At 46.6% G+C, this 19812-nt stretch overlaps 2 long non-coding RNA genes across 3 annotated transcripts; both read left to right on the forward strand.

Moving 5' to 3' along the window:
- The first annotated feature begins 773 nt into the window (after window positions 1-773).
- Window positions 774-2162, forward strand: LOC144122856 (uncharacterized). Its single transcript, XR_013312916.1, has 3 exons — window positions 774-1140; window positions 1212-1382; window positions 1466-2162. It is a non-coding gene; the product is annotated as an uncharacterized LOC144122856 (long non-coding RNA).
- A 10654-nt stretch (window positions 2163-12816) lies between these two features.
- Window positions 12817-14560, forward strand: LOC144122858 (uncharacterized). 2 transcript variants are annotated; one of them, XR_013312918.1, is made up of 4 exons: window positions 12817-13079; window positions 13151-13321; window positions 13405-13595; window positions 14222-14556. It is a non-coding gene; the product is annotated as an uncharacterized LOC144122858 (long non-coding RNA). The 2 variants fall into 2 exon arrangements; XR_013312917.1 differs by having other exon boundaries at window positions 12817-13321; window positions 14222-14560.
- The last annotated feature ends 5252 nt before the right edge of the window (window positions 14561-19812 follow it).

Genomic DNA, 19812 nt, shown 5'->3' on the forward strand with positions numbered 1-19812 from the left:
TGTTTACATGTAGCGCGTTAACTATCGCGAGAACGTAGCGCCACATGCGTGAGTCGACTCGCTCCCGTAACTCAACCCTCATCTGGTGCATTAATGCGATGCGCCTTCCTAGCGCATTAACGCTGTTTACATGAATGCGATGCGCTAGAAATTTTATGCGCCACTGTCGCATCCATATAAACGCAGCAACTGACAATATCCACTAATTGCTTTCGGCAGAATTGCGACTGCAAAAATTATTATGCAGTCACCGCAATACTGCTCGAACGCTCCACTAAGCTCATTAGAATGCGTTTTGTACAAAAAACTTGATCGTAAACAGGCTATAAAATGAATGAAGGGCCCTGAGCGCTCAAATAGTGACGTTGATCCTGCTTACAAGCAGCAGGTTAATAATATGGTTTTCTAGAATAACCTTTTGTCGTGCTTCACCACAGCCAGTCATGTTACAACCATTTCGCGCATCATAAAAAAAATCTCTCCGAGCCTACCAGGTGCTCGCCCAGCGCAGGTTAGTTGTAGCCGGGACGGTAATGTAGTTCAGTTGCGATGAAACATCCATTTTTTACGTTCTTTTTGCGAAAACTCGCTGTTTCTGCAAACGCACCGGTGAGCAGCCGCCTGCGAGGCCGGGGTGGCCGGGCGACGCTTTCAAGAGTGGGCGACTACAGCGCCGCCGCTACTTTTCTACACGAAAAGGCCCGCTCCACGGCAGCAGGTCGAGCCACTCAAAATATTCTAGTACACTCTACCTTGGGTGCGTAGAAGCGTTTCGGTGCAGGTGGGCTGGAAACGCTGATTGGTCGATGGGATGCGCTTCTCCGTGACGTTTTTCTGCTTCTCCCTCGTTCTCAACCGGACGTGGGTTCGCCGCGCCTCTCTCGGCCTGTCCCTAGAGTGCCTAGGGAATCGCTAGGGCCGGCTGGCCGGCCGCCGGGCGTGCGTGGTCTGCGGGCATTCTCTTCGTGAGCGTAGGCGGCGGCGCGCGCGTTTCGGAAGCTGTCCAGGTATGGCTTTTTTTTTTTGCGTGGTGCGCTCGTCGGCGCAGCCAGCTGAAATTTCTGTACAGTTCTTGCTTCCACGACATTGCGACGACCCCCAAAAGGCGCTGACCCGCGAGAAATCGCCAGCGACATAAAGGTACGCATTTTATCTCAAATTTCGCTTTGTGAAGTGCTGTACCGCTTACCTACATGCCTTGCGCATTCCAGGACCTCGTTTTCCTGCTGCAGGAGCACGTCGTGCTGGTGTTCAAAATTTTGCAACTCCATTACGACGACCCACATAAGGTGCGGTTTGAGGACCGCCGGCGTCGCCATCTGAACCGCCGTCTGACAGCCACGATGAAGCGCTTGTCTGGCGTGCACGTTCTCAATCACGAGGTAAGGGTTGAACAACATTTTCGCAAGTTTTCTCGTGCAGAACTCGCCAAATTGCGGCGCTTGTAACGTAACTTTTTTTGCAGCATCGTTTCCTGGATGCTTCTGGCGAGCCGATGCTGTCCTTGTTTGCCGCAGACCGGGGCATCGACCAGATGTCAAAGATTATCGTCGCGGCCCTCGTCAAGATCTACGGACCAGGGATAGCGTCGGCTTCAAGGGCAAGACCAGGAGAGGTGTACGTCGTGCACCGGTGTCGTCGGTGCGGAGCCAAAGGGCACAAGACGGACCACTGCTGGGCCTACTGCTCACCGCGCCGCCACGCCGCTGCAGGTCGCGGTTGAAGTGCTCCTGCAAACGGCCCTTTTTAGGGCCACCTCATTGTTTCCTGGCAGATCGCGAGCGTCCCGTTTCGTGCCCGTATTCCCTCTCTGTCGAAATCGACGCCAGACATCAAAATCGCGCGGTGTGAGCTAGTAAATCGCTGGTAGAGACAAAAACTCGTGCTTGTATACAGACTTACCCATCTCCAGTGCGCCTTTGTTTATTTCCGTAGGCACTACTCGCGCTTTGTAGAAATCGACGCCAGCCGCGAAATTTTACATGTTAGACCTCGCTACAGCATTAGCGCAGCGTGCCTTCGTCTCTTTACGTTCTAACTTTTATGCAGCGCACCTTTGTTTGCTCGTTACTTTTGTTCTTTTCAGTCGTTTCCTGAATCCGTCCAAAGAGCCGGGCTAAATGGATGATTATGGAACCACATGGCGATTGCACTGCATACAGCACGACTTTGGTCCCTGTGTTTTTAAATAAAAACATCAGATGTCGAAGGTCATGGTCGTGTCCGAGGATGGCTTCCACAGCTGGGGCCTAACCATAGGGACCGCACACGCTTTGTCGTCGTTGCCAAGTGGAGAGGCCCAAGATGGCTGGCATCCTTAATAAAGATCCCTTCTCGGGGCCGCTTTAGTGTTTCCTGGCAGATCACGCGCTTTCCACCTTGTGCACATGCTCTCATTTCCAATTAAAAAGGTCCTTTAATAACAAGATGTTGCATGGTACTTGAACAATAGCGGCTACAATGACAAAGGTGAAGAAGTGCTGGAGTTACACGGAAATAAAAAAGGTTGGGGGTGCCCACATAACAACCTGAAATGGTTTTGGACAGGACTCCTAGTTAATTGCATTTGGAAGAGAAAGACAAGGTTTAATTTTGCAGTGTAAGCTTGCTTCTCTAGAATGAACAGAGAACGTTGCCTCGCACTGTTTGGGCCACCTTCCTTGACCCCATGAAAAAAAAAAGGATGCCTCTGGGAAACTATTTGCGGAATTTCCGCCCCCCCCCCCCCCGCCCCTCGATTCAGAAGGGGAAGGGGGGGGGGGGGGGTGACGGCCTTTTCTTTGTCGGGCTCGGCGCGACGCACGAAAGGAAGGGGGCTGTCAGTGACGCATGTTCCGCGCTCTTCGCTTAGCCAGCGTACAAGTCCCTTCGACAGCCTGAAATACCTTCGGTGGGCATCGTCACGCATGTCGAAAGGATTGTCATGCACGTGCGACCGCCGATAACATTCCTTGCAAGCTTGCCGTGAAAATCGGGCGGTGAGCATTTCTGGTGCGAAGTGAAGGAACTTAGTAAGGTCTGCAAGGAAAGACCTTACGCAACTTTACTGGGGCATAGCCGCCTTTCCGAAATTAACCGTGACAAGTGCCTAGCTGTCTTTGGATTCCAGCGAAGTTGCAGCTGTACCTCCGAATCCTCCTCGCCCGTTCCCACGCGGCTTCGCATGCCATGTGCATGGATTGCACATCAGTTGCTTGTTCATTTCGTTTACCGCCATCATTTGTAAGAAGGGGCCATTTCTCATATACATGTGTTTCTCTGCGAGTGTCGTTCTGCGCAGCGAGCGTTCTTTTGTGCCCGCATGTGTGCTTTCGGTGCGGGAGGGCGTCCTTGGCGGCACCCTCCGTTCTGCGAACGGACCGATGGGCGCCCGCTTCGTTAGCTTATTGGTGTGGTCGTTAGGGCCGCGGGAAATGCCGCCGCTGCCAGAAGTACGAACCGGAGAGCCGTGCGGCGTCTCCTTTCAAGTGGACCCATGCACGTGTGCGCGTGAGAGTGTGTGTGTTTGTGTGTGTGTGCGCTTCCGGTGCACTGCAGGTGCGCGGTAGCCTGCAGCGCTTGGAGGCGACTCAGTCAAGTGACAGACGACAAGGAACCCGTGAGAGTGTGTGTGCGATGCTATTTTAGCTTGTAAATAAGTTTTCGTAAATATACCCTTATGTATTTCCTTCACATGAGAGTTTAATCGTTTCATTTCTTCAGCGCGTATTTGTAACATTAATTTAATCTTAAGCCTCATTTCAAACACAATGAAACAGGACGTGTAACTTTTTGACATGTTCCTTTTTGGCAGCCTCTAAAAATATTTCCGCATGAATGGGCTAGCTTAATTGTTTTGCAGCAATATAACCACGGGACTGCTGTAACTTGCAACATTTTCAAATTGTGTGAGTATCACTGCATGTGAGGGGTCACAACCATATCCTAGCTGTTTCTTGAAGGTCCCGTTGCTTTGATGGCAATGCTTGGACAACCATGACCAGCTTCCGCATTCATGCGTACAGGGTATGCCCATTACGTGCATGCCTTTCTACCTATTAATGCCTTACAATGCAAACAGACAACAAATAAAAGGAAGAGCACAAGTACAGACAGTGTTTGTAGCCCATACTCTTCTTCACGTCAGTAAACGTATATGGCACATACCCACGCGGGGGGATTTGCCAAGGTACAGTGGAGATTGCCAATGAAATATTTGCACGGGGGAAAAAAAAGACGTGAGGCGGCGGCGTAGAAGACTGAATCAGGATAAAAATTGAAAAATTCAATAAAATTTAAGAAATATGAATTGCCGAGAACAGAATCAAGCATTTTAGACATGCAACAGAATTTTGTATGCAGCTAACAAGGTGACCGATCAGTCGCACTTATGCGATCATGAAGGTAGCCACAATCACTGCTTAACGGGAATTCCTTGGCGCTCGCACCGAACGAGAGAAGAACTGGAAGAGATAGAGGGGGGCCTAACCTCGAAAGAGGGACCTCCAAATACTGCTTTCCTTGAACTGCGAACCGCCGGCAAGAGACGAGAAAATGACCTATTGTTTCAACTTGCCCACATGAGACACAAAGGTTTGTCGCAGCGAACCCGCATCGGCGCAAGTATAAATTTAAGTGAGGGATTTTGCATCGCAGAAGCGTCACTGACACCTCGCAACGCCTTGATTTACACCACTGGACATTCCATGGGTAATTTAAGTGGTGAAAATCCACGGTATTGAGCAACGGATCACTCAAGCTGGCTGAAATATGTTGGAACCGCTGGAAACGTGAAGTTTCCAACATAATGAGGTGAAGGACAGGAAAGATTACAGGAGCGCCGAGAGCTGACCTTGCCAATAAATCAGCCACCTCGTTAAAATAAACACCCGAATAGGCAGGTACTCAGACCAAGTGGATCTCACGCACTGTGCACGGAACATAAAACCTAAGCGACCAATTCAATAACGATTTTCCGGAATTTTGGAGACTAGAACTGAAAGGCAGTCTGCAAGAATGAGAACTCAAGCTACATGCCTGGGAATTAAGAGAAGAGCCAAAATAACCAAAAAATCTACGAAGAAAATAGGAGTATAATCAGGGATACAAACAGAATAGCTCCAAGCCAGATCCTGCGAATATATCCCAATTGTAATGTTTAGTAGCTTCTTCTGAATTTAAAAGTAATGCTACTACTTTGAACTTTAAACTTTGGGGGTTCGAATAATAGCTGATAAATCACAGGGGGACAAAAACTGAATAACGGTAACAGAAACTTTGGCTATATTCAAGAAACATTACAAATGTCTTCCTTCGACGACTCTTCTTCCCGCACTGCCCCGTCCACCCGTTTTCTTCAGCAACTCGTTGCAAGGAGATCAGATCAACTTGAAGCGGAGCTAACAAATTCTGCGTGAACCTAACTTGCGGAAGCTGATAGCGTGGCCAATGCCTCCCATGCCTACTACGGATGGAATCAATACAAAGTCGAAGAAAAAGTATACCGCAGCACACATGATTGGAAGTGAAAGACGAATTTTGTTGATGTTGTTAGCCTATCAAAAGATGGCACATACCTACACTGGGCGATCAGCCAAGAATCCGGTGGCTATTCACCTGTACTCAGTTAAAAAAAAAGAAAGCCGCGCGGGAACGCAATACTGGTGGATGTGCTGAATTTCAGGAACAAACGTATCGTGCAACAAGTAACAAAAATATTCGTGAATCAGATTTTACATTGCATAATGAACCATGACTGCACCATCCTCGTCACTCTAAAACAAGCATCCCATACTCTCAGGCACATCGATCTAAAGGAATATGTTCCCAAGATGAAGACTTCGTAAAAAATTCCAAACGCATGCAAGAAGTCCTCATTAAGCAGCGATACCCGTCGCCATTGCCGACGATGCCATTCAAAGGAGATCTAAACCCAACCGAGAGCAAATACTGGAGTGACGTCGATACAGCGAGCAAACAGACCATCAGGCAAATCTCGTACTTCCCTTCACCAGTAACCCAGCCGCCTAACGTACGTAAACAAAATCTTCAAAAAAACATTTCAACATTCTCAAACAAAGCGAGCTAGCGCCTCGCCAAAATTTTCACTGCTCTCCCTCATGCAGTCTACAGACGACCGAAAAACATTCGAAACATTCTAATACACTCAGTCACATAAAGAGCCGGTTTTGGGGTGTCGACCTTGTGGAAAAAGTAGATTCCAGGTCTGCAAACACATTACAAACATCAAGCTGTGAAATAAGCACAGCTTCAGGATTCAAATGGAAAATTAATGACAACTCTGATTGGGATTTCTGCAACGTAATATACCTCCTAGGATGCAGTGTGTGCAGTACGCAGTACATTGGGCAGGCCGTTAACGTTATACGAATTCGCTTTAATAACCACCGCGCGCATATTTTATCCCTACCTCCCCTTGTTAAAACACATATATTAATGAAAAAAACGACCCATTTGATGCAATTAAGTTAACAGTCCTACAGGGTGGGTTCCACAACAAAGAGATCTCGAGCAACGCGAGTCGTACTTTATTTACAAACTTAATAACAATTCCTCACGGCATTAATGAAAGTCCGGGTGTATTGACCTCCATCGCCCCTTGCAGAGCCAATGCTGACCTTAGGAATTCCGGCGCGACAAACCTCGGTCGTTTGTCGCCAGCGGCATCTTTTTCAAACTTCGCTGCCCGCTTACACAAAGCTCTGAATTCATCCCCCACCCCTGTCTTGCCAGTTCGACGCACCCCCTTGCCGAGCGGGGTGCAATTGAAGAACCAAGAACCCTTGATGGGCACAAAAGAAAAATACTAGAAAAAGGAGAAAGAAATAAAGAGAAAAAGAAAAACGCTTTGTCCCCTGCCGCCCAGCGAGCTTGCGCGGGAGGCCATCCAACACCCTCTCAATGCAAGTATTTAGAGGGTGTTGGGCCATCCCGGGGGAAAAAGGAATAACGAGGGGAGGGAGGGCATCCGGGCCCTCAAAGCAACAATGACAGACTTTGGCGGAGTGCCGGAGCAGATAAGAATCATAGATGCATGTACTGCCCGTGCCGCCGGCCAAAACGAGCAAACAAATAAACAATAAATTCAGACAGGGCAGGAGACGTTCCAGGAGCGTCTTCGGTACGAATAGTGAAGGCGGAATCAGCGGCGCAGTTAGCTTAACTACACACACGTGCACTGTGCATGAAACACACACACAAAAGAAAAAGAAAAAGGCGGCAAAACATACGAGTTCGCGAAAGTGTCCTGTGGGGGGGGGGGGGGGGTAAAGGTGAATGGCAGGAGCATTTAATCAAGGGTTCTTGGTTCTTCAATTGCACCCCGCTCGGCAAGGTGGTACGTCGAACTGGGAAGACAGGGGTGGGGGATGAATTATGAGCTTTGTGTAAGCGGACGGGCAGCGAAGCTTGAAAAAGATGCCGCTGACGGCAAACGACCGAGGTTTGACGCGCCGGCACTCCTAAGGTCAGCACTGGCTCTGAAAGGGGCGATGGAGGTCAATAAACCCGGACTTTCATTAATGCCGTGAGCAATTGTTACAAATTTGTAAATAAAGTACGACTCCCGTTGCTCTCTTTGTTGTGGAACCCACCCTGTAGGACTGTGAACTTAATTGCATCAAATGGGTCGTTTTTCTCATTAATATATGTGTTCTGACAAAGGGATGATGGGTAGGAATAAGATATTTACTTATGCAAGAGTGACTAGCTATGCGCAAAAATTTCCGTGTTTCAATTTTCAAAACTGCGAACTTTGACCGCAGCGTCCCGGACAAATAATTCCAACTCCCAACCGCGTTTTTAAATTCATTCTAAACGGGGTACGTGTTTACTGGTACCTGCAGTGGTCGGCTGCGCAACTATATATATAAGCTATCGCGTGCAGCTGTCATATTATAAAAGAAAATCCGCACAAAACAAAAATTACGCAGCAACGGGCTGTGGCGAATGATTGCGCGCAATATTTTTTCGCGGGTTAGTGAAACAAACAGTTTTGTTTTAAATCACGAGAGTTGTATCAAAAGCCTTTATATGTCGTCATTAATTACGATAGGTACGACGACACAGTGAATAGGAGTTTATATAGACTGTCGTCCTTCAAAGACCCAATGCTTTTCTCCTCCAAAACGTCGTGTAGAACAAAACCGGACCGCCAAATTTTGACACGGTTGTACGAAATTTCTGCACTAACGAAAGCTATGAGTGTAGTCTCCTGCATGTAGAGAATGTAGAATACAAGGAAAAATTATAATATGTATGCTCTAGGTCAGGTTCATAGTCCTACAGCACTCGATTGTAAATGCAGGCTCTCGACGGAGCGCTGATAGACGGGCGTGGTCACCTGTAGGCGCATTTGCGTGGCTTTGCATGGATAGTACGTATTTAACCTCTCAGGTCTGCAAAAGCTGTATCGGGTCCGCCAGGCAGTGGCGATTATAATAAATGCACAACGAAGCGCGCCGTTCGAGCGCACTAAAATAATACACCAGCAGTTCAAGGATATCATATATAATAAAAATATAGAAACGCGCATGCAGTGTGTGAAAGCGCGGCGCATCAGGTGCGCTTTTTGAACCCGCGCGCGCTGTCAAAAACGTGGGGAATTCCGAGAAAAACAATAGGGAAAATATGTGTCTTCCCAACCGGACACGACGTCATTAAAAGTCACGTGGCCATGACGTCACGTGACGTTTTAAGCGTGACGTCACATTTTGTTTGACCAATCAGCGTTTCCAGCCCACCTGCACCGAAACGCTTGTGGGTGCGTTCCAAGACAGAAGCGTTTGCGGGTCGGTGGGCTGGAAACGCCGATTGGTCGGTGGGATGCGTGTCTGCGTGACGTTTTTTCGCTTCACCCTTGTTCTCAACCGATGGATGGATGGATGGATGGATGGATGGATGGATGGATGGATGGATGGATGGATGGATGGATGGATGGATGGATGGATGGATGGATGGATGGATGGATGGATGGATGGATGGATGGATGGATGGATGGATGGATGGATGGATGGATGGATGGATGGATGGATGGATGGATGGATGGATGGATGGATGGATGGATGGATGGATGGATGGATGGATGGATGGATGGATGGATGGATGGATGGATGGATGGATGGATGGATGGATGGATGGATGGATGGATGGATGGATGGATGGATGGATGGATGGATGGATGGATGGATGGATGGATGGATGGATGGATGGATGGATGGATGGATGGATGGATGGATGGATGGATGGATGGATGGATGGATGGATGGATGGATGGATGGATGGATGGATGGATGGATGGATGGATGGATGGATGGATGGATGGATGGATGGATGGATGGATGGATGGATGGATGGATGGATGGATGGATGGATGGATGGATGGATGGATGGATGGATGGATGGATGGATGGATGGATGGATGGATGGATGGATGGATGGATGGATGGATGGATGGATGGATGGATGGATGGATGGATGGATGGATGGATGGATGGATGGATGGATGGATGGATGGATGGATGGATGGATGGATGGATGGATGGATGGATGGATGGATGGATGGATGGATGGATGGATGGATGGATGGATGGATGGATGGATGGATGGATGGATGGATGGATGGATGGATGGATGGATGGATGGATGGATGGATGGATGGATGGATGGATGGATGGATGGATGGATGGATGGATGGATGGATGGATGGATGGATGGATGGATGGATGGATGGATGGATGGATGGATGGATGGATGGATGGATGGATGGATGGATGGATGGATGGATGGATGGATGGATGGATGGATGGATGGATGGATGGATGGATGGATGGATGGATGGATGGATGGATGGATGGATGGATGGATGGATGGATGGATGGATGGATGGATGGATGGATGGATGGATGGATGGATGGATGGATGGATGGATGGATGGATGGATGGATGGATGGATGGATGGATACGGCTGAACCCTTTACATCGGGCGGTGGCTCAAGCCACCTAGCCATGTCTTGTGAAATTTTACTCCTGTCTTGCTTTTAGCCACCAATCAGATAACCTTCGCTTGGTTACTTCTAACCTCTTAAAATCCACTTTCCCTTCACTATCCCTAAACCCCAATGCCTTGGGTAAGTCAGCCCCGCTGCCTTCCACTGTAGGGTGAAGCCCTTTACAGAAAAGTATCAAGTGTTCAGCCGTTTCCTCCTCCTCTCCGCACGCAATGCACAAAGTGTCTATCTCCTGGTACCTGACTCTATACTTCTTAGTCCGCAAAACTCCAGTCCTGGCCTCAAACAACAAAGAACTTCCCCTACAATTATCATAGATATTTTCTTTGACAATTTCTTGTTTAAAGGTCCGGTATGTTTCTAGTGCCGATTTCGTCAGCATCCCTGTTTTCCACAAAGCTCTCTCTGTTCCTTTAACCTTTTTCTTAACCGATAATTGCTGATTTGCCCCCTTACTGCTGTCCAGATATTTGCTTGTCAATTTTCTAGTTCGCTTTCTCCATTTCGTGTCAACATTCTTTATATACAGGTATCTGAAAACTTTCCTAGCCCACCGCTTTTCCTCCATCCTTCTCAATCGTTCCTCAAATGCTATCTTACTGCTAGCCTCTCTGCTCTCGAAAGACGCCCATCCCATATCACCCTGTACCCCCTGATTTGGTGTATTGCCATGTGCTCCCAAAGCTAACCTCCCTACTCCCCGTTGCCTAATTTCCAGCCTTGCTTGAACATCTGGCCTCATACACAGGACCGCATTCCCGAAGGTCAGGCTAGGGACCATCACCCCTTTCCAGATCCCTCTTACCACCTCATACCTATTGTAATTCCACAGTGCCCTATTTTTCATGACAGCTGCATTCCTACTAGCTTTATTCATTACATATTTTTCATGCTCTGTCAGATACTCAACACTGTTATTTATCCACACCCCAAAATACTTGTACTCATTCACTACCTTTAGCACGAACTCCTGTATTCTATGCTCGCCGCCCTCTTCATTAAATGTCATGACTGCAGATTTTTCCTTACTATACTTGAAGCCTAATCTATCTCCCTCTGTACTGCATATGTCTAACAACTTCTGCAGGTCTTCCTTGTTGTCAGCCATTATCACTATATCGTCCGCATATATTAGTCCCGGTAATGTCTGTTTAATCAATTCCCCTTGCTTGAAAAAAGATAGGTTGAAACCTAGTCCGCTCCCCTCTAGCTTGGCCTCCAAACCTTGCAGGTACAACATGAACAACAAAGGGGACAGAGGACATCCTTGTCTAAGCCCCCGCTGTATCTCTACAGGCCCTGATACATTTTTTTCCCATTTTATGAGCACTCTGTTACCTCTCTATATATCTTTTAAAAGATTAATTACTCCATTTTCCACATCCAATGTGCCCAATATGTCCCACAAATGCTCCTGAGTAACGTTGTCATAGGCTCCCCTAATATCCAGAAATGCTAGCAATAGGGGCCTATGTTCCTTTTCCGCAATTTCTATACACTGTGTCAATGAAAATAGATTGTCCTCCAACCTCCTTTGTTTCCGGAACCCATTCTGTAGTTCCCCTAGCACCCCCTCGTTCTCCACCCAAGCCTGCAGTCTATCCTTTATAATTTGCATCACCACCCTGTAAACCACAGACGTCACTGTTATGGGGCGATAGTTACTTACGTCTGCTTTGTCCCCCTTTCCCTTATATATCATGTTCATTCTACTTAATCGCCATTCATCGGGGACTTTCTCATCCACTATCATTTTGTTCACTACCTGTATTAATGTTTGCTTGGATTTTGGTCCTAACTTCTTTATCAACATAATCGGGATACCATCTGGTCCTGTTGATGTGCCACTAGGAACCTTCTTCTCTGCCCTTTCCCACTCTCCTTGCTCAAGTGAAGCTATTGCTGTAACCGGTCTATCCTCCTTCGATAAATTATGTACCACGTGCTTTGCTGAAAATTTTTCCGTCATCCTTGTTCCTATGTGTTTTATTGCTTCATCCCCTTCTAGTCGAATACCCTCATCTGTAACAATAAACCTTTGTTCTAGCCTAGTTTTATTACTCATTGCATTTAGATGTTTCCAGAATTTTTGGGCTGCTTTTCTATCCTTTTTATTTACTTTTGACATCCATTGGGCACCCTTTCTTCTAATTTTCTCATTAATCAAATAGGATGCGTCCCTTCTACACTTTATGAAGGTATCCCATTTTCTGTCTACTTCGGGTTTTGGTTCCCCCCTCTTCTTGGAATATCTGTGTTCCCTGGATGCTTCCTTGCGCTTTTCTATTGCCCTCTTGACCTCCTCATCCCACCAACTCTTGGGTTTGCATCTTTTCCCTTTTAGCTTTACTCCCACCTTAGCTAGCTCTAGCTCCAGTAATCGAGTTAATTTGGTATAAGTCCATTCTGTTTCACTATCCTCAAAAGTTACTTTCTCGATTTGTTTGGCTGCTACTTCCAATTGCTTTTCTGAGTAAAAATTTCCCCCTGATTGTTTATCTTGATTCAGTCCTACATTGCTTTTTCTTCTGAAGCTCAACTTGATACGCTTGTGGTCACTACCTAGACTTCTGGAACCATCTTCATCTATGCTCATTACCCCTAATCTGTTATACATCCTCTGTGACATTAGTGCATAATCTATCGTCGAGTGCAGACTCCCCGCCTCCCATGTTATGAGCCCTTCACACTTCTCGGTGCTGTTGCATACAACTAAATCATGCCTGTCACACATGTCCTGCAGCATGCTTCCTGTCGAATCCGTGTACCCATCCAGGTCTAATAGGGTCGGATGTGGGGTCGCCGCGCCTCTCTCGGCCTGTCCCTAGAGTGCCTAGGGAATCGCTAGGGCCGGCCGGCCGGCCGCCGGGCGTGCGTGGTCTGCGGGCATTCTCTTCGTGAGCGTAGGGGGCGGCGCGCGCGTTTCGGAAGCTGTCCAGGTATGGCTTTTTTTTTTTGCGTGGTGCGCTCGTCGGCGCAGCCAGCTGAAATTTCTGTACAGTTCTTGCTTCCACGACATTGCGACGACCCCCAAAAGGCGCTGACCCGCGAGAAATCGCCAGCGACATAAAGGTACGCATTTTATCTCAAATTTCGCTTCATGAAGTGCTGTACCGCTTACCTACATGCCTTGCGCATTCCAGGACCTCGTTTTCCTGCTGCAGGAGCACGTCGTGCTGGTGTTCAAAATTTTGCAACTCCATTACGACGACCCACATAAGGTGCGGTTTGAGGACCGCCGGCGTCGCCATCTGAACCGCCGTCTGACAGCCACGATGAAGCGCTTGTCGGGCGTGCACGTTCTCAATCACGAGGTAAGGGTTGAACAACGTTTTCGCAAGTTTTCTCGTGCAGAACTCGCCAAATTGCGGCGCTTGTAACGTAACTTTTTTTGCAGCATCGTTTCCTGGATGCTTCTGGCGAGCCGATGCTGTCCTTATTTGCCGCGGACCGATACCACGTGGCGAGACGCCGGGGCATCGACCCCAGTGCGCCTTTGTTCCTTTGCAGTGGCAAGTCCAGGGTAAAAGTGGCCACGATAATTCTGCCACTACAATCTGCCCTTTAGGATCGCTATCAGCTGTAACGGTAAGTCCAGAAGGTCCGACTCGCGCATTGTGGAAATCGCGCCTGGCCTAAGTGTCCAGCATTCACCCAGTGCAGTGCAGATTTGTTTAATTCCTTAGAGACTTCTCGCGCTTTGTCGAAATCGACGGCAACCGTGAAAATTTACATATTAGACCTCGCTACAGCATTATCCCAGCGCAGCGCGCCTTTGTTTCTTTGCGTCGGCAAGCGTTAGAAGCGCGCGCCGTCTCGCGCTTTGTCCAAGTCGGCTCTAAAACTCGCGCTAGGCCTCGTTGCCTGGTTGACAAAGTGCACGGCCTTGTTCCTTTCAATGGCAAGCCTCTGTCACTACAGTCGGCGGCCTTAATTTTTATGATCGCTGTCAGCTTCAACAGCAAGTCCAAGAAAAGTTATGACGATCGCGCGGTGTGGAAATCGGCGGTAGAGACAAAAAACTCGTGCTTGTAGCTGCAGACTTACCCAGCTCCAGTGCGCCTTTGTTTATTTCCGTAGCGACTACCCGCGCTTTGTAGAAATCGACGCCAGCCGTGAAATTTTACATATTAGACCTCGCTACAGCATTAGCGCAGAGCGCCTTCGTTTCTTTGCGTTCTAACTTGTTTGCTCGTTACTTTTGTTCTTTTCAGTCGTTTCCTGAATCTGTCCAAAGAGCCGGGGTAGGTGGATGATTGTTCGCCGTCACTGGAACCACATGGCGATCGCACTGCATACAGCACGACTTTGGTCCATGTGTTTTTTAAATAAAAACATCAGATGTCGAAGGTCGTGCCCGAGGATTGCTTCGACAGCTGGGGCAAAACCATGGGGACCGCACCCGCTGTGTCGTCGCTGCCAAGTGAAGAGGCACAAAACGGCTGTCAACCTTAATAAAGGCCCTTCTCGGGGCCGCCTAAGTGTTTCCTGGCAGATCACACGCTTTCCACCCTGTGCACGTGTTCTCATTTCCAATTAAATAGGTCCTTCAAACCCTGCAGAAGGCTTGAATTAGGAACTGCTAATATCAAGATGGTACTTGAGAAACAATAGCGGCTACAATAACAAAGATGAAGAGGTGCTGGAGTTACACGCAAATGAAAAAGGTTGGAGGTACCCAGATAAGCTGAAATGGTTTTGGGCGGGAGTCCTAGTTATTCTATATAAGACTCAAATAATGCATATTCAGCGTTTATCAAGGTTTTTGTAGGAATATATAAAGAACATTAAGCATTCTAAACGAATAAGAGAACCATGGATCACGCCAGAGCTCAGAAGAATGATAAAGAGCAAAAACAAGTACCATGCCTTTTTAAATAATCGCTCCCTTGAATCTCTTATTAAAAAAAAAGAAATAATCTAAATGCTGAGCTTAAGCGTGCTAAGACTGTGTATCATCAAAAACTGTTCTCTGATGTTAGAATGAAAAATTCAGACACTGTGTGGAAAGTTGTATTTAACTTGTTACGTCGCAATACGAAAAATGCGCCAGCTCAACGAATAATCTATAAGGGCTCTGAATTATCCGGTCAGGCTCTTGCTGGCCATTTAAACAGCAATTTTTTAACCACCCATTTACCTATGATGCATCTACCTGAAGTTCCTTCATCTTGTAGCCCTTTCGAAAGCCTTTTCCTTGAGCCCACCAATGAGACCTTTATGAATTTGAATAATAGCAAAGCCTTAGATGTTGACAATATTCAGCTAAAACCAGTCATATATGTACTATCATATAGTGCACCTGTGCTTGCATACATCTTCAAATTTTTAATTGAAACGGGAGTTTACCCGGAATAAATGAAGAAAGCAAGAGTGACAGTTGTGTTTAAAGGGGGAGATAAAGATGTAGTGTCCAATTATAGACCAATATCTGTGATTCCAGTCTTTTCAAAGGGCTTGGAAAAAGTAATCTTTTCCCGTGTAGTGAACTTTTTTAATGCAAAACAAATCCCGTCTGATGCTCGATTTGGCTTCCGAAGGGGAAAGTCGACGGAAACGGCTTTGTTATCACTTAAGGAGTGTATCCTGCAAAACACTGAAGCAGGTATTCTCACTGTCGGACTCTTCATTGATTTTAGTAAGGCTTTCCATTCCCTAAACCATCAAATTTTAACTCATAAACTTTCTCAAAACGGAGTTCGTGGAACACCTTTAGACCTCATGAAATCATACCTGAAAAATCGAAAACAATCTGTCTATATCCACAACCATCAGTCTTCTTTTCTCGCGGTACGAAATGGCGTGCCTCAAGGCAGCATTCTGGGCCCGATGCTTTTTAACATCTATATAAATGACATTGTGCATATTTATGACAAAGCGAAATTTATTATATACGCCGATGATAGCAGTTTACTAATCCCTGGTCACGACATAAACAAGTTAATTGAAGAGTGCAACGTAATCCTTACGAAACTAGAGAACTGGTCCTCTTCTAATTGCCTACAAATAAACCCTACAAAGACTAAGGTAATGATTTTCCGTGCAAGGAACAAACCAGTCGAACTACAACGCGCTCCTAAATACGCAGGTGAAGAAATTCAAATTGTAGACAGCCACAAAATCCTTGAAGTTACTTTCTCGTCGCATCTGAGGTGGGATCGACATGTGGAAAATATTTGCAAAAAGCTCTCTTCAGTTGCAGGTGTTCTAACACGATGTCGATGGCTCCTTCCCATTCACGTGAAAATTCAAATTTATCATGCTCTTTTCGGTTCCGTAACTCTGTTTGGGCAACACCACAAAAACAAATGTGATGAAAATACAGGTTCTGCAGAAGAAAATGATCCGCTACATTGCAAACCTTCCTTATCTGTCTCTCCAACGCAAACTGCTTTTAGAAATTATAACATCATTCGTTTTGAACATATATATGTTTTTCGCATTTTGAGGTTCTTTTACCATTCTTCTCCTGCTTATAGAGATTTCTTAATACGTACTACACATTTAAGGACCGCTTCGAATCGACTCTACACCTGAAATACCGATCTCTGGTATATTCCATATTTTCGAATTAATTATAAACTACAAACGCTTGAACACAATTTACCGACCACTCTTAATAAGCACAAAGTTTTGCATAGTGTGAAACCAAGCGAGTTAAAAATGTATTTTGTTAATACATAGCCAGGTTGCATTTAATGTTCCTTTGTTGTCTGCCGGTGCCGTGTATGCCTATTGAGTGTTTCTTTTCTCTTTATTTTTCTCGGGTCTTCTCTTTGTTTTCATGCGTCTGTAAACTATTGTTAGTGAACATACATGCTCATTGTTTTCATTGCAGTTCAAAAAATTGAACAAAAAAGTAAAAAAAAATAAAGATAGGGGTGTGGGGAGCAGACAGGGACAAGATTGGGGGAGGAAGCAAAAAATAGAAAGAAAAGAAAAAAAGGGGGGGGGAACTATTCTAGTAAGGAAGGACGGGGTAAAAAAAGGAGATGGCGAAACGAGAGAAAGGGAGAGGAAGACGGTGCCCGCGATATGGGCAGCGCGGCAACCACAGGCGTACGAAAGCAAAACGTGCAAACAAGACACAAACAAAATGCACAAACACAAAGATGGGCGCCGCTGCAGATGCGTGGCCAAAGAGGCGCCGCTGCGCAAATGACACTGGCAGCGACGAACAGGCCAAACCAGGCGCCTTTTGGGGGGTCTCACTAATTTCCGGTGAGCCGAGGGCTAGAACGTTAAGGAAGGAGTGGGCTACGTTAACGAGCACATGTGTAAGAACTTACTCAGGGGGTCTGGATTTCACTGAACGGTGCACCCCTCTCCCTGGGCGGGTCGTTGAACCGACTTCGTCGGGAATACTTGGTTGTAGTGGAGGAGGGCTGGGCTAGCTGTGTACAAAGATTTCAAATTGTCGGAAAAAAGTAAGGAAAGAACGTCAAAGCTTATTAATACTGCACGAGGCACGATAGTGTAAGTAAGGAGGGGTATGAATGCCTGGGATATACACTAGGAGTTATAAAGGGTATATCTGAGTTAGCCAATTAACGAGAGGTGCAGTATTATTTTGTTTGGAGGTCGTGATTAAAAGAAAGGACACCAGGCTTTTCGTTAAGACATTCTTGAATAGTATTAAACTTGTGGATAAAATAGAATTGACGTTGTTCACGTTCTCGCCTGTTTTTGAAGCCCCCTTGAATAATTGCTACTTTTAGTTGGTCAAATGGGTGTCCTTCTGAGTTCACATGCTTGGATAGGGGAAGATTGGGGAGAGACTTGGTGTGTGCTCGGTGGTTGTTGAATCGAATGCGGAATGCAGTGTTTGTCTCTCCTATGTATTGCTGGTTACACACAGTGCATTCAAGAAGGTAAATAATGTTTGATGAGTCGCAGTCAAACTTGCCGTTGATTGAATGCTGGAAAACTGACCTCGTACTAGTTGCGGAACACGTAGTCTTCATGTGCTTGCAAACTTTGCAGCGATCTTTACTACAGGGCTGGCATCCATATTTTGGGGTTTTGTGTTCCTTGGAGTGGACTAGATGGTTCTGAGTGTTTTTGGCACGCCTGTAAATCACGCGGGGTGCGCATGTAAATATTTTCGATAGTCGTTGACTTTGCTGGAGAATATTAAAGTGCTTTTTAAGAATTCTGTTTATGTTCGGTGCGTTACTGTTAAATGTGAGAATAAGGTTTGTAGTGTAATCATTTCGGTTATCTCTTCGGTGCCCCTGGAGTATTAGACTACGGTTCAGATTTGAAGCTCTGCTTATGGCGTCATCAATAAAAGAACGTGGATAGCGCTGCGTTAAGAGCACGTAAACATTTTTTAATGCTTTTTATACGTATATGTAAACATTTTTTTTGCTTGAAGTGCGTTTGTCGTGTACTGCCATTTCAGAGGCGCTTGGGCCCAGTCAAGCAGCTTTTTAGCAGCTTTTAGCCATTGCATCTCTGTAGTATTTAACTTGCATTTTGTAAAAACGAAATGAAATTGCATTTGGAAGAGAAAGACAAGGTTTCATTTTGCAGTGTAAGCTTGCGTCTCTAAAATGAACAGAGAACGTTGCCTCACACTGCTTGGGCGTGTCGTTTGACCCCTCGTTGACCGCACGAAAAAAGAAAGGACCTCTCTAGGAAACTATTTGCGGGATCTTTCCTCTGCTTCAGGAGGGGAGGGGGAGGGGAAGTGGGTTGATGGCCTCCCCTTTTGTCGGGTTCGCGGCGACACGCGACGCACGACGGACAAGACGACGAAAGGAAGCGGGCAAAGCTGCCTTTCCGAAATTAACCGTGACTTGCAGGTGCCTATACATGGTTTGCATGTGACGTCACGTCCGGCGGCGCGCGCTGCGGCGGACATGTTGGTGCAGTCTGTGCGGAGTCGGTGGAGTGCGGGTCGCACGCGTTTCCTCGCTAGTGGTAACACGTGCAATTTTGTTGCCTTTTGTGTGGCATTCCGCCGCTTCTCAGTAAGCAGCCTTTAGACGCTACCTACCGCTTATATCTTACGGGGTCGGAGCGCGTTCGGTATGCGGAAAAAGTGCGTCTCTGCGATAATATCGACCCGTTCATGCTGCGGCCGGGAACGGACACAAGCGATGTCGACATATTTCCAGAGATTTTTTACGGTGACATCGTCAATTACCTTGTTTTTTCTGCAAGCTTTCTGACCCTTGAAGAAATGAAGGCGTTTAAGTCCACCGAGGCGCATAATTATTTCACTAGCGGCTGGGTGAAGGGACTGTCGGCAAAACAGCTGCAAGGGGACAAGGTGCTTCTACTTGGAGAGGTAAGCCGCAGGGCATTGATCTTTGTAAGGATTAGAGTAAAGAAATAACGGTTATTAAATCCACAAGTGACTGAGTGTAAGCAATCACTCAGTAAAGTTTTAAAAAGAACTGTTTACAAACTGTCAGGCTAGTGATTCATTTCTTCATATGTACTGAACCTGGACGACTTCAGATTAAATCACGAGTTATTCTATTTTTATGGGCATATGAAAGGAACCGTTGCTGGTTTATCTTAGTTTGGAAACCCAACAAGTTATCGCGCAAAAAAGAAACGGTCACGAGTGAAGAGATTGTTATCGCTCGCTACAGATTTGCCGACCAACAATTTAGGTGTCGCCTATCGCGTCGCGCAGTTTTTATGGCCCGCCTTAACTGATCAAGCCATCGCTGTTGCCGTTTTCGACGGTCCGGTAGCGCGACAAGATCGACAGTGACGTGTGCCTTCGCAGAGATGTGTCCAATGTTAATTTGGATTCGTAGCCTCCACTGCTGCCGACTCCTCAGCCTGA

Source organism: Amblyomma americanum, chromosome 3, assembly GCF_052857255.1.
Source record: "Amblyomma americanum isolate KBUSLIRL-KWMA chromosome 3, ASM5285725v1, whole genome shotgun sequence".
Taxonomy (NCBI): Eukaryota; Metazoa; Arthropoda; class Arachnida; order Ixodida; family Ixodidae; genus Amblyomma; species Amblyomma americanum.